This window comes from Xylocopa sonorina, unplaced genomic scaffold, assembly GCF_050948175.1.
Source record: "Xylocopa sonorina isolate GNS202 unplaced genomic scaffold, iyXylSono1_principal scaffold0076, whole genome shotgun sequence".
In the NCBI taxonomy this organism is placed as follows: domain Eukaryota; kingdom Metazoa; phylum Arthropoda; class Insecta; order Hymenoptera; family Apidae; genus Xylocopa; species Xylocopa sonorina.
Window position 1 is genome coordinate 212,838 of NW_027490147.1, and position 26,376 is coordinate 239,213.

General features: G+C 38.7%; 1 protein-coding gene across 1 annotated transcript in view; it reads left to right on the forward strand.

Annotated features, from left to right (window-relative positions):
* LOC143432259 (uncharacterized) overlaps nucleotides 1-26,376 on the forward strand; it is a 132,325-nt gene that overhangs the window by 35,080 nt on the left and 70,869 nt on the right. The gene's annotated exons all lie outside the window — the stretch shown is intronic.

Consider the following 26,376-nt stretch of genomic DNA (forward strand, 5'->3'; position numbering starts at 1 on the left):
TTTGGAAAACCGGGCCTGAATGGCTTTCTCGCGAGGAACAGTTTTGGCCTACGAAATTTAAAATCTATTTAAATGAAGTTCCTGAGAAACGTACAATTGTTGTTTCTACAGCGTGCGTAAATTTAAATCCGAGGGACGACAGGGTCGTAAAAAATCACGGGTCCTTTAAAATGCTTAAACGAGTGTTCGGGTATGTCTTGCGTTTCATTCATAATTCAAAACACAATATAGAAAAACGGACGGGACCCCTCACAGCAAGCGAAATTGACACCGCGAAGGACAAAATTATACTAATTGCGCAGTCGGTGGTGTTTTTCAAAGAAATTCAATCTTTACGCAACGAAGGGAGAATACCGAATAAAAGTCGTTTAACGTCATTGAAACCATTCCTATATAATAGCGGAGTTCTTCGTGTAGGGGGTAGGCTGCGTAATTCAGAATTGCCTGAAGAACAGAAGCATCAAATGCTACTGCCGCCCGACCATCACATAACTCGCCTTATTATTCGGGAAGAACACGAAAGGCTTAAACATGCCGGACCACAAGCCACTCTATATTCGGTCCGCGAACATTTTTGGCCACTTGACGGTCGAAATGTTACACGAAAAATTGTTTATAATTGCGTGCGATGCTTCCGCGCGAAACCACGCGGCGTAGAGTACGTAATGGGTGATCTCCCTCAAGAACGCGTATCCTATTCCCGCCCCTTTCTTAATGTCGGTGTCGATTATTGCGGGCCACTATACATCAAAGAAAAACGCTTTCGAAATCAGAACAAAATCAAAGTTTATGTCGCTATCTTTGTTTGTATGGCTACTAAAGCGGTTCACTTGGAACTATCAAGCGATTTGACTACAGAAGCATTTATTGATTGCTTAAAAAGACTCTTCTCTAGACGAGGAATCGCGAAAACAATCCAATCTGATAACGCAACAAATTTTGTCGGCGCTAGTCGAGAACTCATCGAACTCTATGAGTTATTTCAGTCCAAGCAACACAAAGAAACAGTACAGGGGTTTCTCACGGATCAAAAAATTACTTGGACCTTCATTCCTCCACGCTCACCGCATTTTGGGGGACTATGGGAAGCGGCGGTAAAGTCGTTCAAACATCACCTTATTCGTACAGTAGGAGACACACTATTGACTTTCGAGCAATTAGAAACGTACGGTATGGAAATTGAAGCCATATTAAACTCGCGTCCCTTGTCACCCATGTCGTCCGATCCCAATGATATGTAACCTTTGACTCCTGGACATTTCTTGATTGGTGGCCCTTTAACCAGCTTTCCACAGATGAACTTCGAGACCACGGGATCTAATCGTTTATCAGCCTGGCAACATGCACAAAAATTGCGTCAGCATTTTTGGCGCAGATGGCACAAAGAATACTTGCATCAATTGACTGTTCGCAGCAAATGGCAATCTAATCCGTGTGACAACATTCAGCTTGGAACCCTAGTTGTCATCAAAAAAGACAACCTTCCTCCACTTCAATGGAAACTCGGAAGAATCGTCGCCGTTCATCCTGAACCAGACGGTGTCAACAGGGTAGCTACAGTGAAGACCGACAAAGGAGAGTACAAACGATGTACCAAGAAACTCTGTCCTTATCCTGTCGAATAATTGTCGCAAATCAAACATTATAACTTTATTTGTACATTGAACCATAGTTAAGGACCCGAGTAGGTTAAGACACACGGATAAATAACTCAACCTAATGTAGTAGCTGCGTAGAAGATAAAATTAAGTATAGAGTTGCCAGAAATCCGAACATATAATTAAACTCCTGTAAACCATTTATATGTTGAAAATTGTATTCAATTGAACAACAAGCTCATGTGATTGAATGTGTCCGTTCAAGGGGGCCGGCATGTTAAGTCCCAGTGGACTTTATTGTTCGAAATATAGCCACATTTGGCAAACAGATGTCCGTAGCAGGAATAATCTCCAAAAAGCCACTACTTTCGAAGTCGAGGTAATTACTGTTCACTCCACATACCTACTAAAGGTCGTCGTCGTTTCTTTAAATCTTTGTGCCGTTTTCCTATAAATCAAGTCGAGGCGCTTTTTGGGTTTATTGCTTGCTACAGTCAAGATTAGGACATGCGGAACTCACGTGTGCGTCACCCGAGGGTAAGACTGGGTACCTGCGGGTGACCGACGGTTTGGGGCGGTTACTTTATCAGAATTTGCAGTAACCAATAATAGTCGACAGCCGCTTCCCTCACCAAACTTCGAGAAATGTGTAAGGACGAATCCGCATGTCCTAGCTAAAAAACACACCCACTGGCGAGCCTTTAAATACGCCGGAATAGAAGAATAACAACTAGAAGAATAACAACTACACGAGAACACAAACCTTGTCGACTACACTCCCCATCAGTACCGAAATATAAAGTATAAAAAACATAAGTGGTTAAGGATCATTATTCAACGAAGTCTAATCCCTTAACTCACACCCGCGTTAAACCAAACGTCGGGACGTAACAAATATAATCTGTTAATTCGGACATTTTATGTACATCATTATAATATTTATCTCTTAGGATTGTTTCATTCCAGGAATATTTACATGCAACGAATGTTTGCCGCAGTTAATGGCATAGCGAATTCTTTCCTGGACTACATATCCAAAGATTTTGTTACGGCGAGAGCATTCTAGCATGTTCTTCTTCACTGGATGACTTAATGGTCAGTGACTAGTTATAGAAAATATGGATATTGAAGGTGTAAACTAATAATCTTAATTTAGTAAAAATTACTAGTTTGCTTACTGGTTTGAATTTGTCGCTGGTAGGCTGTACTTCTTATCGTGTTTTGATTTGTTCTGTATTTTCTGCGCCAAAACATTGACTTTTAAATCCTCGGTGCCTCGGTGTGGGCGTGTGCTTTTTCTCGAGACATTCGGATTTGTTCGTTACATTATCTGCAGTAAAGTGAGAGAACCGTGATTGATGTCTAATTGGTTGTCAAATTCATGGTGGGAAGGGAAAAAAGGTGGTCCCTGGTTGAAGGTCACTTGACGATACCGTTGCCCCACCAAGTGTCGCGGGGGGGAATTCCGAATGTCCCAATATGACCGTAGCAAGCAATAAACCCAAAAAGCTCCTTGACTTAATCAATAGGACAATGACACAAAAGATTCAAAGTAAAGGACGAAGACCTTTAGTAGGTATGTGTAGTAAATAATAATTAATTCGACTCCAAAGTAATGGCTTTTTGGATATTATTCCTGCTCCGGACAGCTGCTTGCCAAATGTGGCTATATTCGACAATCTCCAAACGACGGATCGACAGTTGCCGTTTTATGAATTAGTGGACCTTGCTGGACCTCCCTTTGTTTTAGGCTATGTTTCAAAAAATAAAATTTAGTGGGTCTTAACAATTTTATTTAGCTGATAGTAATGACAGTTTTTAAATAATTACAAAAACTTTACGCACAAGATGTTAACGTCGCAATGTTTTTAAAACTGTGATTATGAAATGAAATATTCAAGGAATTTATTTTTTCTTGTCGAGAGATTCTACAATGGATAGCTTTCTGACAAATTTAAACCTGATCTCCTGTTAGAATAATTGTAATAAAAAAAAACTAAATGTTCCTGAATAGATTGTAACGAATATTCGTTATTGTTCATAGTAATAATTACAATTTGTCAAGAGTCATATAACATATCTTTACCATAATGACAACCCACCGTGGTAAGATATTGTATTATACCATGTAAGTACTTCACTAGATTATCGAACTACTTTAGTGATACCAAAAGCTAATTGTATACAGGATATATGTGTAGAATAATTGGAATTGAAACGTAGTTTATTAACTGAAACTAGAACTATCGAGAAAAAGGAAGCTACTTTCACCAAAACCAATCAAAATGACTGTTGTTCAAACGAATGCGTAGTATTAGATGCTTTGGGAAACCTACGTGGGTGACGTAGAGTGATGTTCGTTCGGAATAACATAACAAAATAATTTATTTTAACAGATAATAAATAACAAATTTTATATAGGTCAAGGTATCGACGCTATGCTGCTCGGAACGTAACTACTAACTAACTCTTGAGGGCTCTGAGGGCTATGTACCGGGAGTAAGGAAGAACACTCGACCTTTTTGCTCTCAATTTTAATATAACAGACAACAATAGTGGAATAACAAGTTCTTAATAGTGGGGACGGTGCTATGGCCACGATTCCTTCATGTCGCTACGCGGCTCTAATAAAACTCTGATCGACCTCACGATTGTTAACGAATGTGGAGGCTGTTCTAAACGAACTATTCTAGACGAACCGGGTGTTTTAGACGAACTGTTCTAACCGAACTATTCTAATCGAATCGTTCTAACCGAACTGTCTGCTTGAGTTGTTCTGACCGAACTGTCGCGAGGACGAAAATGTCGTTCCTTAAAAATGCGTACAGAAAAGGATGGGAAAACCAAGAATGCAAAGGATGGATACGCGGACGGGGAGAGTGAACGCTTCCATGAAACGCAATGGACAGAAATTGGTCATAAATAAACCAAGTTTAAGGATCTGCCGTACGCGACTGGGCAATGCTCAGTCGCGACGAAATCTCAAAGGAAACAATTGCTTGGCCCGGATGATGGACACGAACCAGACGGGTATCGGGTTTAGGAAGCGCGCGGGCCTGGTCGCCAAGTGCTAACCCGCGGTGACCAGACCTGCGCTGTGTCGTGGGAACGCATTGTTATCTCGCTAGAAAATTTACGACGAGAAAATACTCGGAATCGTAGTCGCCACAGCTCCTTTCCCTCACATTATATCTGTTTTTCGTTCCTTCATTTCGGTATCGAAAAGGAGGGGGCACGTTCGCAGAAAACGTCCTTAACGCTCGAAGACGAAGAGAAAGTTTGGAGTCAAACATATGTTTAATGTCTCCAGTCTCTTCGCTTCCAGGGTTAAGTATTTTCTTCCGCCCTGCGCCACGGGGTGCAAAAGCGACTACGGTGGTCGCCACAATGCTAAGCCTCTAGGCCTTGAATAATAGTGTGGATTTACAACATTGATACTCGATCGTACCACTTTTGAGAATTTTTGTTATTTCTGTAGCATATTGTTCTTTCAGTCCCTCCCATTTTTGCAAGCATGTTAAGGCACACGAGTTGGTCTGCGCGTCTGCAGACCACATGGACACTTTGGCCTTCGGTTCTGCGCTCCTCATTAACATTTGGTAGTAATTGACGTATCATAAATGTTAAAGATCGGTGACATGGCAGTGAACGAATACAGGATTCACCTCTTGGACTTGACTACTAACCCTACTCCCGTACACAGTTACAAGGACTTTAGGTGGACGTTTCATCTTTCGGCTGGTTAGGCCTACACAGAGATAAGACATTCATTCTCTTATTCGCCAATTTGGTCGCCGTCAGGTCTTGGAATAATCTATTTAAAGGATGTATCCACTAGTTTTTAGGCATTCTTCGATTCATTCATTCTTAGTTACATTTACTCTTAACTGCATTCTCTCTTATCTATTGATACTTCCTTCGTTGCATAGGCACTTAGTTGCGTACGTATTTAATTACGTAAATATTATATACAGACATAAAGACGCATAAATTGAAAAGGTTTTTATCGTGCAGAGAGTAAACTTTGTGATAATGTCAAATTAGTTAATTATCCTACGCACTAGCTCTTCAATTTTGAGGTAGTCCTTCGAGAATCCTTCGTGCGATTAGTCGGCACACACGTGCAAATACCAAACAATTCGGAAAGATCGCCAGATCAACCAAGGGAGGTAACAATAGAATATTTTTATACTTATTAATTCGTTACTATCTTAGAAAAAGAATTTAAACAGTTATAGAATTATAATTACTATTGAAGCGGCTGCGCTGCTTCGGTTTTCGCTGTGCTGTAAAGATGGAGGAAGAAAGAAGAAAGGAAAAGAGAGGGGAAGAACGTTTCGTCCTGGGCCTGTTAGTGGACTCATCAGTAAGGCTACCTAGCAGGCCCTGCCTTAGACGCTGGGATATTAGGGACAGTTCAGAACTTCTATATATTGGAAACGATGGGTCATCGGGTACTTTCAGGAAAGTGTAAATGGTGCTGTCCCTCTAGTGGCGAGTGCCGCCACACTATTGTAACGTCTCCACTGAGAGTAGTAATTGCATTCAAATAGTGAAAGAGCGGCTTTCCACCAGAACGATTCGTATAGTTTTAAGAGAAAAGGAGATAGGCTTGTTTGTGTGACTATGAATTGAAATGCACAGGACTAAATCCTTTTTCGTATAATAACAGTATAACAATTTGTTTAACACAACTACAGCTAGTAATAATCATAATATATTTGGATAAAGCTACCCTATCTACATTTCCTTATTTGGCTACGGTCGCTAGCTTACTCTTAGAGCCGCTCAAACGAGGAGCTGGTCTATCCCTCTGCCTCTAGGTTTTTTGGAATTTTTTGATAACACCTTTCGCAAAATAATCGCACCATAATTCGAGCTTTTCCCAGGACTGCTTTTAATTCATGACGTGGTTTTCTCATTAAGCCTTCATCTGGAAAAATGCAAACCTCGACTTCGTAATCATGACATTTGTTAAATACATGGCGAATTTCATTCTGAAATTGAGAATTTCAATATTTTTGCGAGTTACCTGCTTGAATAATACCATTGCATTCACTACCTTAAAATTAACTTTAAAGTTTTACCTAGTGGTGAACGTAGTGGTCGATGTATCATTTAGTCTGACAAAACGATCGATTATTTTTCTAGATTGCAGTCCACAGCTATTTCTGATTTTTCATTATTTTTTAGCTCTTGACTCGGAGAACGCGGTGAGGAACGTATCAATCGACTGCTGGGTGCTTAGTCTAAATTTAGTAAAATGCAAAGTCGTCTTACTATGATACAATCTAGCTTAAGGCGCTACAATCACGGGTTGGGGGGGGGGGGGCGTGAACAATTAAAAAAAAAACGTTATCGCGGAGGGCTTCGAAGTCACGGGGAAATTCAGCGAGATTTACTTTCGAAAATCGTATCTAAATACTGGGCGTCAGCTACACACGGTGTACCGCCGTAACCACTAATTCAAAAATCACACTAATTCAAAAAACGGACAGCACCCGAAACTTCGAAGACATCCGTGCCTTTGCAAGTGGCTACCTAAAGGACGCAGATAAACGCAGTGTACTGGACGTCACGGCTTCTTCAAAGAAAAATCAGGACGCTTTAGCGTATAATGTTATCATAGAACATCCACTTTTACAGTGGCTTATTTTATGTAAAAGAAGTCTTTCTTTGAAGCGAGACAACAAGCATTGAGACGATGCGAGATGATCGCCGCAGCGATGCTACTGCGTATGTGTGTTTGTCCAAATTATTATATTATTTTAACTATTATTCGTATTTATTAATTATTTTACAATATACAAGGCGTTACACTAATATGATTGTGAGTGAATATCATATATTTGCAATTCACATCAGAAAAATGAAGTTATTTACATAATCGCGTTACAACGATTACTTCTTCATCTTTAACTGAAATGTATTTATTTGAACCGTTGTCTGATGATGTGATCAATTAATTAATATGTTGCACGCAAATATAAAATTCATTCCAATGCAACTGACTTGGTCCACTATCAAATTAAATTTTAACACATCAACTTAATCTATCCAATGGTCTCATTTTTTTTTTATTCCGAAGATTGTTTCAGATAATGGTAATGTAAGAGAATGCAATGTGAAGCAACAAATCAACTTATTTTTTTTTTTTTTGGCTTCTTGACTTAGACTACGTTCATAATCAAAGACACGTATGCCTAATGCAATTTATATATATGGAGATTGGATATTATAAAGATGTTTTTGGTTATTTTATTTGTTACATATACTTTGAATTATTAACATATTTCGTTGAAAGATAAACGACCTTGTAGTATTTCATTTCTGTGTATTAAGGTCGTAAATTTTCATGAAAAATATTTTTGATACAAATAGATTTTAGAAATTTTTATTTCCATTTCCTCAATAGTCATAGCCTATTATAATCGGGATGTTTCCTAAAGGTCGATCTAATACAGTCAATCCTGTTTTGGTGCGGTAGATAGGGATCGCATAAAAGAAACCGTACGTAAAAAATATTCAGAAACTTTATAAATAGCTATAATAAATAATTTTTTATAACATATTAAAGAAAATTTTTGTTATGCGGTGAAGAGGGACCATATAAAAAACAGTCTCATTTAGAACATGTGTCAAAGGTTTATGAAATAGCAAGAAAGTGCTTTCCAAATCAAATAAATAATTAAATTACACATAGAAACATTAAAAAAAATGTAATTCCTCATTTTAAACACGGAGAAATTTTCAAAATGCACATAATACGATATTACTCATCGTAGTTGAAAATGTGCTTCTTTTTGCGACAAACTGGTTCGAAATCGCTATCGTAAGTTGAAGAGACATTATAATTAATTAATTTTTTTGTTACCGTGAAGTCGTTGATAAGTTTTTTCGCCGACGGTAGTTTGATCAGCTGCTTGTGAACGTCACGATAGCCAGATTTACACGATCGAAGCTCTTTTTGGAATTTTAAACTTCTTTCGGAATTGTTATCTGTGTTAAAAAAATGCTTTTCCAATTTGTTACAAAGCTAGATCTCTGAAAATATTTTATTTGCTGTTATAGTATCTGGTTTTTCTTGTTCGTATTCATAATCTCGCTATCATTGACAGTTTTGTCCTTAATTATTTCGATAAGATCATTTTCGGTGAAGGTCTCAAAGCTTTCTCTGCAGATGTTACGTGCTAGCGCAAAGAATTTCTGACGATAACGCGTGGACGTGTTTTTTTTTTGGCTACATTCTTATTAATGTGACACATTCAGGCCAGACCGCTTTTCAGCACAAATGTTCAGGTGTGTTGCTTTATTTGAGCAATTGCGTGGTTTATGCAGTCTAGAATCGGAAACATTTGCCAAACTTCAGTCAGGCTTATTCCATCATTTTCTGGTTTTTTCAAAATGTAGTTGAAAGTTAATTTCACGTAGTCTTCCTTGAAAGTTACGATTATGCCCTGGTTCAATGGTTGTACAAGGCTAGTTGTATTGGGTGGTAAAAACACTACTGTATTTGTACAGTAGGATGTTCTAAACAAGGATAGTTCGGCTTTAAACGGAAGAAGCATCTCTATCATATATTTTTCAACTTCTGGTACGAAGCAATCGTTGAACCACGTTGTAAAAACAGCTGATGTGATCCATGCTTTTTTATTGGCTATGAAATATACTGGAAGTTCAGCTAAATTTATGCTTTCGTTATAATAAGTGGATTTAATATTCTTGCACCAGATGCATTGTTACAACGTAAAATAAATCATAGCTTATTCTTCATCTACATTAGAATTCATTAACACAGTTATTAGACCTAGTATAAATCAATTTAAAATACATATTTACCCATATCAATAATAATAAGTAAGGAGCCATTACTTTGTTATAATTTCGATTTTTTATTATTGCTATATTCATGTTTGTAACAATAGTTCGAATATTATATATTTTTCTTATAGTCGAGCTGTTCCTTATGTTTATTACGCAACCAAAATCTTTCTCTCGTACGTCACACGGAGGTGAATTTCTTTAATACTTAGGAGTTATAAACTATCATTGTTCGCAGAAAATTGCGGGTTGTCAAAGTGGGACGAGGAACTAAATGGTTCTAAATCCTTCAGTTGATTGAAATATTGTCTAGTTTTCTCTTTAACTAAATCTCCGTCAATGGGAATTCCTTTTCCGTTTTCTTTATTAGAATATGTCTTGAATATGTTTTCTTAAATATGTGCTCTTTTACTACTTTCGTTTGTTGCACAATTAATAGATTCATTTATTTTAGTAACACGGTTTTGTATGGTTCTTATCTACAATGGATTCGTCTAATTTAAATCCGTTACCAATAGCTGTGGATCCTTCACCACCTGCTAGTCTATTTGTTCCGACCGACGGAACAAATAAAACATGGGGTCTTCCAAGACTTCGTTTATTACACGTCCATAACAAAAAGGCTATTTTTGAGGGACTTCGAAGGTTCCACGTCCATGCACGGTGGAGGGAGCAGCGGACAAACTCCCATAAAACTAACGAGTCGAACGTCAGTCGCTCACACACGATCAACGAACGAGCAACCTCTCACAAAAACGGTCGAATTGTGAGAGAAACGTAAACGAACGAAATTTAGTTAGAACAAGCTGTCTAATATTAAGTTGGCGGACAGCGTCGCGAGCAACCGCGTTCGATCTGAGCCTTACAACCTCGGAGAGGAATCAACGACGCAAAAATTCCGCGTGGTAGCTGCGACACTATTTAATATTGCAATTTTAATTTCTAATGCAATTGTCCTTTTTTTCTCTTTTTGTTTTTGCTACAATTACGTTGTAACAATCGCTGTTAAGTCACAGTAAATGTGCGCGTCGCTTGACATAAATTAACCCGTTTTAATTTCAATGATGTATTGGATGCTATAAGTTGTTTTAATTCATTATCCACATTTTGCGATGTCGTAAGTTCGTTAAAATCTACCGAGACTGAGACGGTCTCAATTCGCAATAACATATCCGCTACCTCATTATCTTTACCGCTAATGTGGTGAATGTCGGTAAAGAATTGCGCGATATAATCCAAGTATTGGAACTATCTAGAAGTAGATTTTTCCGGTTTTTACTTGAACACGAAGATAATCGGCTTATAGTCCTTGTAGATCGTGTATGCACGACCTTCTATCGAGTCGCGAACTTGTTTAGGATTTCGCGTAAAAGGCAAGTGGCTGCTACGAATTTCCTTGCCGTTGTTGTAGTGTGGCGCCTAACGCAAATCCGACGCGTCCACCATTATTGTCAGTTGAGCGTGATTATACGGATGTGCTAATTGTGTAACGTTTGCCAGTGCAGTTTTTAGATTTTCTATCGCGGATTCGGTTTCTGCGATTGCAATACTGCCGCATTTGGAATAGATCTACGGTAAAAATTTATCATCCCGAGAAAACCACGTAATCAACCGCTTAATGTTACTTGGTTTAGGGAATTTTAATATCACTTCAACTTTGTCTAGCAAAGATTTAGTTCCTTGACCGTTAACCGTATATTTGAGGAACTTTACCTCATTCGCGGTGAAGACGTATTTCGTGGGGTTTATTACGACGCCATATTGCTCCAGTCGCGCGAATACTTGTCGGACATGCTCTCTATGCTTAGATTCGTTTTTTGACGCGATTAAGATACCGTCGAGATATGTGTAACAAAAATCAAGTCCTCTTAGCATGGTGTCAATGAACCGCTGAAAAGTGTGAGCGGTATTTCTAAGCCCGAATGGCATGAAGATGAAGCGTACAGGTGGAAAAAATAACATACAGAATCTCGCTCTCAATTTTAATACAAAAATAACAGTAACAATGGCGATAATGACAATAGTGATAATGCTTATCAACGGGAGCGGTGCTGCGGCTATGATTCTTTTTGTTGTACTACTTGACTGTACTGTAGGCTCTAGACGAACTCAAAGCACTAAATGAACTGACTCGAGGGTGAAAATGTTGTCTCTTAAAAATGTGTATAGAAAAAGATGAAAAAGCCAAGGACGAAAAGAATGGATGGACAAGGAAAGTGAGGGTTTCTAAGAAAACGCACGGAATAGAAATTGGTCATAAATAAACTAATGTTGAGGATATGTCGTACACGACTGGGCAACGCTCAGTCGCGGCGAATGAAAACTATGGGACCTGATCGCCAAGTGCTGATCCGCGGCGAGCAAAATCATAGCTGCCACAAGCTATTGAAGTAAGGCATTAAAAGTAGACTAAGTTTTCTAGCAACCTTATAAGGCTTTAATCCCGATAACATGAATTAAGAAGTTAATTAGAAAAAGTGGCAAATAGAACTCTACAAAAATAATTAATTATAAACGACCGTAGTATAAACGACGGTTTGAATAGTTGTATTTTGAATGAGGTGGAATATAGCCGGATAAAAGGTTCCGAATGATTTGTTAATATTTATTTGTATGATCTTTACTTTCAATGACAGCTTGATATCTCCTTGGCATGCTTTTAATTAATAAAACTATAACTTGTAGGCTCCGATAAGGAATTGCAAATTCGGTTTATTTCTGTAGATATTATAAATCTTCGCATTTTAAAAATTGTCGAACGTTTCGCAGCCGTGCACCAGCCCTTTTGGTACGAGGGCCGTGCACCCATCTGACAACCTGCATGCACGAGCGCCATCTATCAAACTTGTTAGAACAAAAATCCACCGATCGTTATCACTTCGGAACGAGCAATCATTGGCATGTGCTTTGTAATATTGTACTTTTTGAAATTTCACGATATTTTATTTGATCCATCTTATCATTAATTAACGATACAGAGGATCATCACCGAATTTGATATTCCACATGAAATCATTTATTAATCGAACCAGGAGCGTAACCTTTTTCATCTGGATAGAAATTAAATTTGAATTCATCGCGGCATAATGGTACTTTTTTCTAACGTAAATTGTGCAATTTATACATTTATGTATACATAAGAAACGTGTGCATACTTTTTTCTCTTAGAAAGCAATGACTTTCTTTAATAGCCCATTTCTCGAATAAGCCGCTTTCAGCACAGCGCGGCGCGACATCTTTGGGCTGTCCGCAAAAACTGATATCCGCAAACTAATCCAATTTCTCCAGGACTCTCGAAAACTATCACTATAGAATTTTTCTTAGATTTCGGTACGATTTCACGATCCATCTTAACTGTAATTTATTCAATCAACGATGCGTGTAACTTTCTTTTTTCTTTGATTTCTCTTTAAGTAGCATGATTAACTGATTAATTCGCTAATCTACCTTCGTTCATTAATTGAAGCTTCATACACTTGAAAAAGTACTAGAAAAAGGCTGTTTTAACCCTTTGCTTACGAACGATTCTCTGCCGATGCTCTCCGGAGAGACTACGCGCGCTTAGCTCTAGCGATTGTTGTGGTCGTAACATTTTTCGCTTGCGTCACCTCTGTTGATTAACTGTTTAAGGCGCAACTACTAAGTTACTATTCTAAATTCTATTGTACCTGATTAAATGATGAAAGAATCTGATATTGAGACACTAGTTATCTATTAGAAACAGTAATATACATAATATAACTTAACTTGGAAATAAGGATTTCAAACTAAATAAACTAATAAACTAAAAAATATAACAAAAATTAATAGTTTATTTGTGTATAATAAATTTCGAAACAATCATCAATGCATAAACTGACATCGTATTTTCTACATTGATATCGCGTGTTATGCCATCTTTTATGTTTACCCGCCGCTTCATTTGGATATTTTGATAAAAAATACTTCTCGGTTAACCGAAACGATGAGACTTCGGATTTTCTTTTTTCTCCTTCTGGATGTTTTCGTAAAATATCTTTTATGAGAGCTATAATAAATGGAATTTATGAAACTTTTGTCTTGATCAAATAGAATTTTTATACAGAATATAAGCATTTTAGTAAATGGCTAAATCTAATAAACGGAAGACAATTTTTTGTACCATTTTATAGTTTTTCTTACAGAATTAAAAGTGCTTAACACTTTGCCGTCCGCACATTTCTCGAGCCGCCGTTGCGCTGCCGCCGGCGAGATTCACGCAAGTTCTACTGCTCTACACTCTCTCCCTCAAAAAATTCAATAAAACACAATCTGGTAAATTGGAAGGGGAAAGTAATTGAAACAAAAGTTCCCTGTTCGTCAAACATTGCTCTGCAACAATGTATCTCCCTCCACAAACATGAAAATTAAGCATAACCGCTGGAGAAAGAAAAGTCACGCGTACGTGACAGCGGCCGGTAACGGTTGGCTAAGAAAAGTCACGTATACGTGACAGCGGCCGGCAAAGTGTTAACACAGCACGCTTGTATGTGACCATATTTCGCCGCGGATTTACGCCTGCAGCGGGCGTTTTGTCATAAATCAGAAAGAATGCTCTATAATTAGTTTAACAAAAAAGGACAACATTTTTACAAAATTACAAAAATAGACAATAGTTCAAGTTTTACTATGTATTAAAAAATATTTTTTCATAACAAGAAGTACAAATAGCAACGATAAGACTTCAATATTTCTTCACAATGTGGTATTGTACAAAGCATTTTCCTCTGCGAAACGGATCAACCCAGAAGTTAGACATGAAGCATGTTTCACACCGTACTATTTTGGCTGTGCACACGCGACATTGTTTCTGTGGACTTTTTACCTTCCCGGCACCAACAATTTTCTCTAATACGTGTATGCGTATACTCATGGATTGTTTTTCAGGGGGGTCGCGTTTTGATATCCTTTACACAGTAGATGTGGATGGCTTTGGTTCTTGAATGTTGGTTTTAAGCGGTTCGTCAATAACCAAATACAATGCGATATTAATGGGAATGACGAATGATCTAACTTATGCCCATATAATTACTCGATGAGCATAGTACCAAAGACTGGGCTCGTGCCATACATGGTGGCTGATATCTCAGGTGAATCCTTCTGTCCGGGTCGGTCCTCGTTCACCGTTCGCTCCATGTCCTGGCGGGGAGGGAGGCCCCGAGTTCGGTTTGGGTGGACGTTCCATTGCTTAATTATCTTTCTGGTCAACATTAGCATCATCGGTCCAATTGAAAATGTTGTTGTTATTGGTCATATAAATTCTGTTGTTATGAAATAATATCCACCATATAAACTGTGTCAACATATAATAAACACTTGGTCATAAAAGCAACAAAAATTTCTTATATTTTACTTTTTGTGACTTTGTAGAGTTGTGCACAATCATACACATAGCAAAGCGGTTTGTTCCCTTTACTGTTTTACGCAAAATCCTATAGTAGGACAAATACCGACTCTATCGTGTGCTTGTACAGTTTATCAAAGTTATATGCCAGCTGTATAATTTTTTGTTTCGTTGTAGGGTCAACATTATTGTTTTCTTTCATTTCCGCCGATTTGAATTTAAGAGATGAGATTCACTTCTTTCTTCGTTTGCCAAACTTATATCAATATAGCTTTTTCTGCGAGAGATTATTTCTTCTCTTTTTAAATTAGTTTTTTTTCCAAACATTCTGCTAAACCTCTATTCTTCCTAATGGTTCCTACTGAGCTTCCGTCTTATCAAAGCTGTTGCAGTAATTATCCATATAAATGGTGCCAGACATCAGTATATTATGGCGAAACTACTGTATGTGTCATTTGGATCAGCCATAATCTTCGAGTTGCATAAATTTGAAAATTGAAAATATAACCTGTTACTTTCAGATAATATTCGTACAAGTGTGCCATATTTTATAAGTTTTCCAACATTATAAGTTCTAAGAAACTATCCCTTAATATAGTTGACCAATAATCATCTCGTTTATCATTACGAATTTCTCTCATGAAAATAGTGACCCTAAAAATATCTCCATCTCCAGAATTGTAATATAAAATATCTTTCCATTTCGTATTTTTGCGAGATATTTTAATTATATTAATGCAAGATATATAAGATATATGCATATGTTATCCCAGGATGATTCAAAAACTTTCCACGAACTGGAAGATTGTCAATCTTCATCAAAAATTCATCTTGTTCTTCATCGGAACATATTTCAGAACTGCCAGAAATAGTTCTTCACACTTGAGAACACTTGAAAACCTGGAATAATGTCATCATCGTCGTTTTCTTCACGCCATTATCTTTTTTAGACTTTCAGGATCACTATCCTATGAAAAGTCCAATAATCCATCAGCACATATTTGTTGATCACTATCTTCGTCACAATGGCTCATTTTCATTCAATGTTGCAATCAATAATAGACAAAGAAAAAACAAGCTTCAAATTTACAAAACACGACTAGTACGTTCTGAAGCTAGTAACTCGACAAACTATACTTTTGGGAAGAAACAATGCAAATCGTTGCCTAGTGTAACGTCTCTACCGTGAGAAGATATTCTGTACAGTACGAATTGAAGCAGGATTAAATCCTTCTCGCTATAGTAAGAATGGATTTCCTCCGTATAGGAAGAATGATTTATTTAACACAAACTGCAACGATAATTGCAATGTCCAGTCGAACCTGATTTTGTGCGGTAGATAGGGAGCGCATAAAAGAAACCGCACAAAAAAAAATATTGTGAAACTTCATACGTCAAAGATTTACGAAATACATGAGAAAGTGCTTTAAAACAAAATAAATATTTAAATTGTATATTGAAATATTTTAAAGACATTTAATTTCTCATTGTACACATGAAGAAATTTTCAAAATGCGCATACATAATTTAATTGGATATTCATCGTAATCCAAAATGCGCATCTTCCTGTATTGAATTGGTTCAAAATCGCTTTCGTCACTTGAAGATACAATGTCAATTGTTTTATTTTTTGTGACCATAAAGTCAGTGATAAGTTTTTGCGATGACGATCGTTTGGTCAGTTGCTTGCAAACTTCACAATAACCAGATATATATGACCGAAGCTCTTTCTGGAACTGCAAACTTCTTTTGGAATTGGTATCTATTTACAAAAAATGCTTTTCTAATTTGTTTGCAAAGCTGGATCCTTGATATATTTTGTTTGCTGTTATAGAATCCAGTTCCTCTTGCCCGTCTTCATAATTTATCAAATTGTCGATAATGTCACTATCATTGATTGTTTCGTCCTCAATCATTTCGTCACGATCGTTTTCGCTGAAAGTATCAAAGCTTTCTCCGCTGAAGTGATGTGCTGGCGCAGTAATTTCTGATACCAACATGGACGTGTTTTCGGATACGTTTCTATTAATTACACATTCAGGCCAGATCGCTTTCCAGCACAAATTAAGTGTATATTGTTTTATTTGAGCAATCGCTGCAGTCTAAAATTGAAAACCTTTCCAAACTTCAGTCAAGCTTATTCCATAGTTTTCAATTTTTTTTTTCAAAATGTAGCTGAAAGTTAACTTTACATAATATTTCCCAAAAGTTGGGATTATGCCCTGATTCAGTGTGTAGAACAGTATTTGAGGACGAAGATCTGTTTAATTATATGGACTCGGTTGGAGTCGTCGGGGGTGGTTGGACTGGTGGAAGTGGAAGTTGTGGATCGGAAAAAAAGCGGGAAGATCCTAAAAATCGCAGGAAAGTACAAAACAGGAGAGGTAAATGCGAGTGAAATCTATTGGAGATGTCCGTGTGCTCGAAATCTGTTTGAGTGATTTCAAGGGTTGTAGAAAGTGAGGAGATTTACGACACGGTGCATGCTATTGAGACAAAGTGAAGACAATGTGACAATTGAGAAGTATGCGTAAAGTCACGTACCATCTGAGTTTGGCACACAGATGGTAGAAAAAACTAAATCTCGTGGCGAAATATGGAAACAGCCTTGAAATCAATGGTTTTCGGAAACCGAACACAGTGATTGTACGATAGTAGTCGTATTTGGTGGTAAAAACACTATTTGTACAATAAATTAGGATGTACTACATGAGAACGACCGGATGCATTGTCAACAATTAGCAAGACTTTAAACGGAAAAACTATCTCTATTGTATATTTTTCAACTTCTGGTACGAAGCAATCGTTGAACTACTTTGTAAAGACAGCTGATGTAATACCTAATCCATACTTCTTTATTGGCCATGAAATGGACCGGAAGATCAGCTAAATTTGTTCCTTTTAGCGCACATGAGTGCAAAGCTTTATTTGTAACGAGTAGTTTTAACATTCTTGCTCCAGATGCATTACTGCTAAGGAGTGTAATTAGTTGGTTTGCAGCTTTTTTGGACTTGGCAATGAACGTTCGACTAGGCATCTTTTTTCAAAATAAACCAGTTTCATTTGCATTAAATACTTGATCTGGGCAACGTGCACCATCTTCTATGTTTCTTACTAGCATTTTGCAATAGTTTTTAGCACCTGTTTCATTGACGGACGCAGCCTCGCCTTGTATCTTTACACTGTGAAGTGCGTACCGTTATAAAAGATTAGTTAACCAGCTATTACTCACAGAAAATTTCAAGTTTTCAGGACAGAATGTGGAACTTGATGGTTCTAAATCCTTCAGCTGGTTGAAATATTGTTTAGCTTTTTAAATCTTTAATCCAAAACACTAGATCCTTTTCTATATTCTATTTAACAATATAATAATTTTTTTAGAGTGTATAGACATTTTATTAAATTATATATTCTCCATTTTATATATCCTCCGTGCAGGAGATTGATTCCACGCTCATAAAACTTCTGATCTTTGCTGGCAAAAAAGTGGTCTACGTAATGTTTGAAGTGAAGGTCTTTCCGCCTAAGAAAGGACCCTATTCAAAAACCATATGTTTTCGCCCCCAATCGATTTTGTTTAAACTTTGCATATTTGTAGATCTATATGTGTCTCATCAATTGCCAGAGTCTCTATCTGTCGGGCCTTTTAATAGGGGAGGGGGAGGGGGTCAAAGTACGCATTTGGCGAAATCTTTCGGAGGCTATAACTTTTGATTAAAAAAAGATATCGACTTGAATTTTGCGTCAAAAAATCACGAAAAAATTAAGCTTTCGAGTGCTATATAATTTTTTCTTTTTTCGGAATTTTTAAGTCACTTTTTATGCTTTTTTCTAGTTTCCGGATTAGTGAAAAATGGGGAAAAATTGCTATACCCAAAAAAGTATCCCCAGATTTTAACAAAAAACTCAGTATAGGAAGCTCATTTTATGCTCTTTAAGTGGTATAAATCTTACCCTGGGGAAACTTTTTGTTTAAAAGTTATAACATAATATTCGTGTCGATGCGCAAACTGTGGACGCGAAATTCGAGCAAAACAAATGCTTTTCTTAACATATTGTGACTTATTATTAAAATTATTATCATCGGAGATTGAGATTATTATTGTACTAGGAAGAATTCGTTTTTAAAAATACTAAATTAAAAAGTATTTTTGTATTTAAGTATATTTGGATGGGATTTGGTACGCGAAATCTAAACTCGACGATGGAGTAAACCTACTCCATAAACCCCTTTAGTCAGAGTGCCTCCTGGCTAAAGGAGGGTGACGACACCAAGTACGGTCCTGCTTTTGACCATCTCCACTCACTCGCCGGGATGTGATCTCGCAGGACTTCTCTCTGCGGATTGAATAATGGGCAGTCCAGGAGGAGGTGGGCCACCGTGTCTGCTGAATTACCGCAGATGCACGTCGAGTCACTGGCAACGGTACACATCAAGAGACGCGCCGTAAAGTTACCATATTCCGACAACACCTATGTAATAATGTAGTGCCTCGGCTTCACCCAATCAGCGGTTAACCTCACCCGGACATCCTGGAAGAAATCGAAAGTCGTGCGACCCTTGTGGAAATTTTTCCACAAGTCTCTTCCTCTACGAAGATTGTAGATCTGGATAGCTACGCTGCTGGATAGCTACATCGATAGGGACCGCGCCGGCCACCACGCACTCACCTTTCCAGGATATTCGGCGGTAAGCACCGACTACCGCAATCAAAGTGTGACACTGTGCGGACCTAAACACCCTCAGCTCTCTCTCTCCATGCACAGGTCGGCCCATCCCGCGGAGGCATAAACCACTGACGAGGCAACCACACCCCTGTATATTTCGGCGAAGCGAAGTCCCCACGTGCACTACATGCCAGCTTACTAAGTTTCCTGAACAGCGACCCGACCTTATCGCTCAAGTATCTACAGTGGGATCGAACTCTCATTCCTGTATCTATATTTACACCAAGGTACCGCACCGTGGTTTTGAATCTAATATTTCTATTTCCTATACGGATGGTCGGTGGTCTACCTGTAAGGTCTGCCTTTGAAGATCGGACAACCTTTCATTTTCTATTGGGGTGAGCAGCTCCTTTCCGACCTATCGCTGGCTTCTCGATTCGGCCACTTTTGAGAACGGTTGCCTCCGTTTTTATGGCCGATATCTCGAGTTTAGTCAGCCTACACCATTGGAGAACTTGGTCAACAACTTGGTGACCATTATTCTCCAGTTCTCTTCTACTTTCCCCGCTTACGGGGACTAGGAGATCGCCCGCGTAAGCGACAAACCTATTGTCCTATCCTATTCTCAACTGTGGTCTGGAGTGACCGCAGGAGATTGTCGAACATAAGGTTCCAGCAAGCAGGGCCGAGTACGGAGCCTTGTGGGGATCCTCTCGTCGCCTGCCTCGAAACCTGTTCGGAACACATTCGAAAACATTCCGCGGGCAGCCTCGTCCTTTTAACGATTCTAAGACTAGGGGCCACCAGACATTATCGGAAGCCCCTGAGATATCGAAGAGCATCGTCACCACGCGACAATGTTCTAAGACATCGACCATGTGGCGCAGCTTTACGACTGCATTTACCGTCGATCTTCCAGGTGTGAACCTGAAATGTCGATCGGAGATCATCCCAGGAGCCAACGACGTCTGGTAGAGACGTTTGTTGAAAGGCTTTTCAATGAGTTTTTCCACAACTGAGAGGAGGCAAATCAGTCGATAGGACTTCGGATCCTTTTTGTCTTTCCCTTCTTTCAGGAGGACCCCGAGAGAGTCCTCCTTCCAGATGTAGGGAAAGACGCCCCATTGAAGGCATCCGTTGAAGAGCCGTGTAATTTCGCCGATGATAGTATTTACTGCAGCATTTAGCGCTCAGACCTCAATCAAGTCCGGCCCTAGTGTCTTCTTACTCCTAAAAGTTGCAACGTATACCGAGAAGCCGGGCGCCAGCACTTCCGCACAAACGCAGTGCGTATTGCTTAGCTGCGAGATAAAGATCATTTTAATACGAGGATTGCTAATGACGACTGCCTCCCCCACGGATAGTGAAAATCGATAGATGCACCAAACCCCCGAGTCAACCCCAGTATTATTCAATAACCCCAGAGCCCCGTTAGCCGCCGAGTAAGCCCGACGCCCAGGTTCCACCACGAGGAGGTGGGGATGGGTACTTCCTGGACCCCCAGGTTCTGGAATCCACCTTCTTTCTTTCTTCAGCATCCGAAACAAACCAAAAACTCTCAACCCTCCCTTCCGGGCTCATGTTTCTCATTTATCTTGTCACACGCGATGTTCGCTGTATACGTCACTTACCACCGATATGAAAGGCATGTATACTAAGAAAGTATCTTACGAATTTAGCCAATCGTAATCACATCCGTTCTCGAACCTTATTCTTTTCACTCTGAATCACTCTGAATACCAAAGGATCAATTTCACACAGGGTACCAACAGTAGCATATCGATTGGCGTAACATAATGGATAACATAAGATATAATCATCATAATATCAAATGAATAATTTCACATAAGATAATATAAGTAGCATAATGGTTATGGAAGCTAACATTAACAAGTATTTATGTCCGTGCACGACGTAACGGCTGCTGTTTATCCCTGAAAAATTAATGTTCAGGTTTTTTTTACTTGTCCTGCTCCTTGATGAGGCTAACCGCGCTTCCCAAATTTAACAACGTATCTAAACATAACATAGAAAGCTAGCTCGCATTCCTAGCTCCGCCCTCAACATTAAGAACTGTTATTTTATCGTTGTTTCGCTATTGTTGACTATTGTTGATTGTTATATATTAAATTGAGAGCAAAAAAGGTTGAGTGCGATTACTTACTCCCGTCACATTGCCCTCACTACTGATTTCAGGACAGATCAGAGACAATGTGCAAAGTTTTGAAATCGTTTTAAGAGTTTTATTTTACTGTATTCGAGATAGGTTCTTAACCGAAACTGAGGTCAGTCGCCAGTCTTTTCACCTCGTCGACGTGTTACATTCGTGGCGACTTCTGACAATCATTTACATTTTCGACTTTTAACCACCGCCTTTTTAGGGAAGGTGGCGGTAGTGTCTTTGATAGAAGACGATTTTTAGATATTACCATATTTGATAATGCAGCGAGATCTTCGTTCAGCTCGATACCTGCACCGTGCGTGATCCTTCGGGAATCTCCGATTTATGGCGTTCGTAGGTGTTATCAAGGCCCCTAGAGAGAGTTAATTATTGTCAGCTATTTGTAGCGAAAGGCCTTCTATGGTGCCTCGTTGTTAACTGCTACAGAATGTCCTTTAGCAATTATGGGAGTGTATTTTATTAAAAATGCAAATTTAAAAAAAGGACCTATTAATAAGTCACCAATTATGCCTGCCCAAACGTTTACATGAAACTTTCTTTATTTAAATAATTCCACTCTCTATCGGAAGACAGTAACCAACGGCTAAATTCCATGCGGCGATTTTGATCGCCCTCTTCTAGACGTTGAACACTTGTTAAGTGATACGAATGAAGGTCTTCTTTATGCAGAATACGCCATAGCTTTGATTGCAATACTTGAAATTCTCAGGCGAGAGTTCGAGTGTTAGCTGGTTCCCTTTTTCCCTATGTATTTGCTGGTAAACCTCCAGTTGTCCTCAGTAATAAGTGAAGAACTCTGGTAAAAACGGCTGAACTTGATACACGTCGCTGGGAAAATCGCAACGAAAACTCACGGCGCGTTGCTTTTGCAGAATACCCACAAAAACCATAAACTAGATGTATATAAGCATACTGTTAAAAAGTAAATGTAGCCATTACTTTATTTTGTGAATAGTAATATCTTGTCTGATAGTCTTATCGATGTGTGTTCTTGTGTTGTTTGTTGAATTTTGACAAACTGTGTGTTTTCCATCAACAGCCCTCTCACCGTCGATAGATCGGTCGTCGATATCTACGATCCGTAGATATCAAGTGCACTCTCGGAGGACGCGAATAATAAACCCAAGAAACGCTTCGACTCGAACAATCAAACAATGATACAAAAGATTCCAAAATAAAAATGTGACCGTTTAATAGATTCATGTTGTAAACGACTAGCCCTAAACCCCTAAACCTGTAATAAATAAGTTTTAGTGAAATTTGCTGCCCTCCATGTTTAAAAATAATTACCTGAGTAGGAAATCAAAGTTTTCGTAATTTACAAATTTTGCCTTCTGAGATAACTTAAACCTTTTATTACTCTACAATCCTATTATTATGAAGGGAAGCTACCAGGATAGCTATCAATAGTTTGTAGCGGCTAGCATCGAGGTATAATAGAAGACCTTTTTCGCTACAAGCAGCTAGAACGATTTATGGTATGCGCGCAAATAAGTTACTTTTGAGAAGACGTCCTTAGCGAACTTTCTCCACATGCTAGTTGTAAATCTTAGTCGACGACCTCAGTAACACACGCGGACTCCATAAACCGAGGGTTTCCAAAAAGGGTCTAAGCCTACGGTCAAGAGGCTACACCCTTGACGTGAGAGGAACCAGACCCAGCGGAAACCCCGCTACATTACCAAATGTTAAAATAACAAAATGCCCCCACTATACCTGCTGCCGCCCTTCCAAGCAAACGCGCTAAGGGCGCAAGAAGAGGCGGCACCCAGATAAACAAATACGTGATTGGCTAAGGTCGAAGCACAGACTTAGCCAATCATGCAACGCAAAGTATTTGTACAAACGCGGCTGCACACGAGGCAACCAAAAAAGGCAGTTGATCTCGAGAACTTGCCGAGTGCAGTCGCTCCAGAATAAAGAGAAAAGTGAACAACCTACGACTTAGTCAGATCATTCAAATAACGAACCCTCCTCCACAAGTTTAATGCTTGATGATGTGTAGCGCTAAAAGAGAGGAAATAGGAAAATAGGAGAGGAATATGAATATAATACAAGGAATAACAAAATTGAGAAAAAAAAAAGAAAGAAAAGCAAAGAAAACCTATCCTTATAACCTATCCCTATCCCTATCCAGATACAATATACTAGGGGAAAATACAATACAAATCGGGAGATTAAACGGAGAAGAGAAATGAGCGATCGCAATAATCTTATTCTAATGCCGTTTGTGTTCGGGTGCGGTGGTAGTTGCACAATGGCAATTTTTTGAGCACCAGCTACAAAGCGGTGTTGCTGCGTAACAAGATCGCATAAATCGAAAGGGGGTAAAGTAACAGAAAATGAGGTTAGTGATAGAGTGGGTAAACGCATAGAGAGAAAACGCATGGGAAATCTCAGGTCGCGAGAAACGATACGGTTTCTTAATTTATTGTCTCGAGGCAAAAATAACACGGTGAATACGGCGAGATCGATGAGTATTATGCAAAAAAATCGAAGAGCAACGCGAGATACACGCGCACGGGACGGAGGGCGGACGTTTCGAACTCTCGCGGGCAACAATCGTTATCCTCGAATGGTCGGCGCACGTGGCTGCCAGTATCTTGAAGATATCATGCTGCGATATACAGGGTGGAGTAGTAACTATTAGCACCTCAGATATCTTCGAAAATATAAGTTTCACAGAAATTTTTGCTGTATATATATATATGAAACGAATAGGTACTTGTGCACTTTCGGGAAACTGTAAGCGATGCTGTCCCTCTAGTGGCGAGTGTCGGGAGGCCGCCACAGTGTTTTCGGTATGTAACAAAATAATAACTAAATTCTCTAAAAATACTAACTAAATCCATTTCTTGTATGGAAGTCTAAAACGACCCGCTCTTCGTCCTGACTTCTCACAGTTACTATTAATTATGGAAAATATAAGACTGATATTGTTTTTGATCTGGTACATCTCTGTTGCAGTAAGGGCTGCAGGCTGATATTTATTTCTAATCTACTCGAAAATCTGTTCCGAACATATTTTTTTCGAACTTGCGCACCAAATGTTGAAAAAATCCTCCCGAGATAAAATGTCCACATGGTTTTCGAAAATAGCAGAAAAATTGCTGTTGCTTATCGTCCCGTCAAACTACGTCTCACAATCGTTTGAATTTTGTTGTTGCTTATTAGCTTGGTAATCAATGACAGTTCTTTCGACTTGCTAGTATTTTGAGAACTTGTGTGGATGATAGACACTATTAGCATTTGCCCGAAAAATGCAAATTACCAATCGGTAAGAGTCAGTGTTCCTTCGAGTATCGTCAACACCTTTTTATGCACGCGAAGCGCGCGTTCGTTTCAGAAGGGTGGGAAGATACTTGTACGGACGGATATCTGGTGGAAATTTTTGAAGTTTTTTGGTGACGTTTTGAGAATTTCCCAAAAGCCAAGATTTGGGGTCTGGTTTCGTTATGTGCACGGTTCGAAGTTCCGCTGCGTGCATATATTGGAACGACCTTCAGGAAATACCCCGTTTAAAACATCTTACGGTTATTAAGGGCGTCGAAATTAAATTAAGGCGTGACTTAATGATATTCATAAAATTTTTCTCTGCCAAAGTTTACAAACATCCTGTTTTTTTAAATTCTTCTTTCTATGTCCCATTTTCAATAGTAATTTAATAAGGAAAGTCTATAATACAATTAAAAAAAAATTAAAGAATATACTTCCTACTACAGCTCTAATTAGTCTTACAAAGGTAACTATTGCGTAACACGCTTAAGATCTGCATTTATCTTTCTCAGGTGACTCACGTCAAACGGCCTGTAACAAGGAAGTGGGTGGGGGACCCCCCCCCCCCCATTCCATGCAACATAAAACGGAAAATAAGAGCGAATCTCTAACTTTTGGTTTGTTTCCTATCAAATGACCCTATTTTCGATTTAAATTATTAGATTTTGACTTTTGTCCACCTAGTTTTTTTATCCTCCAGTAGACTGTGCGTCCTCTGGAGTTTTTAAAGGCTCTGTTACACCTTTCCATCTTGTACTGGTAGAGAGTTGCTGAGGAGCCGATTGATAGCTCTCCGACGCAACTAATCTTAATTGTCTCTCGGATAGTTTTCTTCCGTATAATTTTTACATCTACTATCTGCTTTAAATTTTTGAAGCGTTCATTTAGTATTTTTAGCAGATTTATCTCCTTCTTGGACCAGGCCTATTGCACGCTCTATTGCACGGTCAGTTCCTATTCTGGCTGGAGTCGGCCATTGCTTTTTTTTAAATTTCTTACACGTCTTACACCACCAGACGTGCATACAATGCATCTTCGTTTTCAATTTTTTTTCCTCGAATGGTATATTGAAGGAAAATGTCTCTTTATGTGCCTTATGAGATAATTACTTCCTGAGTAGGTAGCTGCTGCACCGATGATATTGATGAACATTCGCGACGAGAGGCGACGCCACGACAGCACTCGCGGAAAAGATATGTTTCGAGAAACTGAAAAATCGCAAAACGAAGATAGTATATGTATAAACAAGCAGCCCGGCCACGCATTCGTTCAGTTTTTATTTCTGCATCGTGTGTTGTTAAAAACAGTCGCTCCAGTAAACGTTCGTTCGCGATCAGCTGTATCGTTTACCGTTATACACCGCGTTTACTACTTCGAACCGTTTTTATAATTCTTGGTGTTAATTTAGTGAGAATAATTTAGTGTAAGTTTAATAAAGTAGTGCCAAGTCGAGGCTCTGTTGCTTCTGT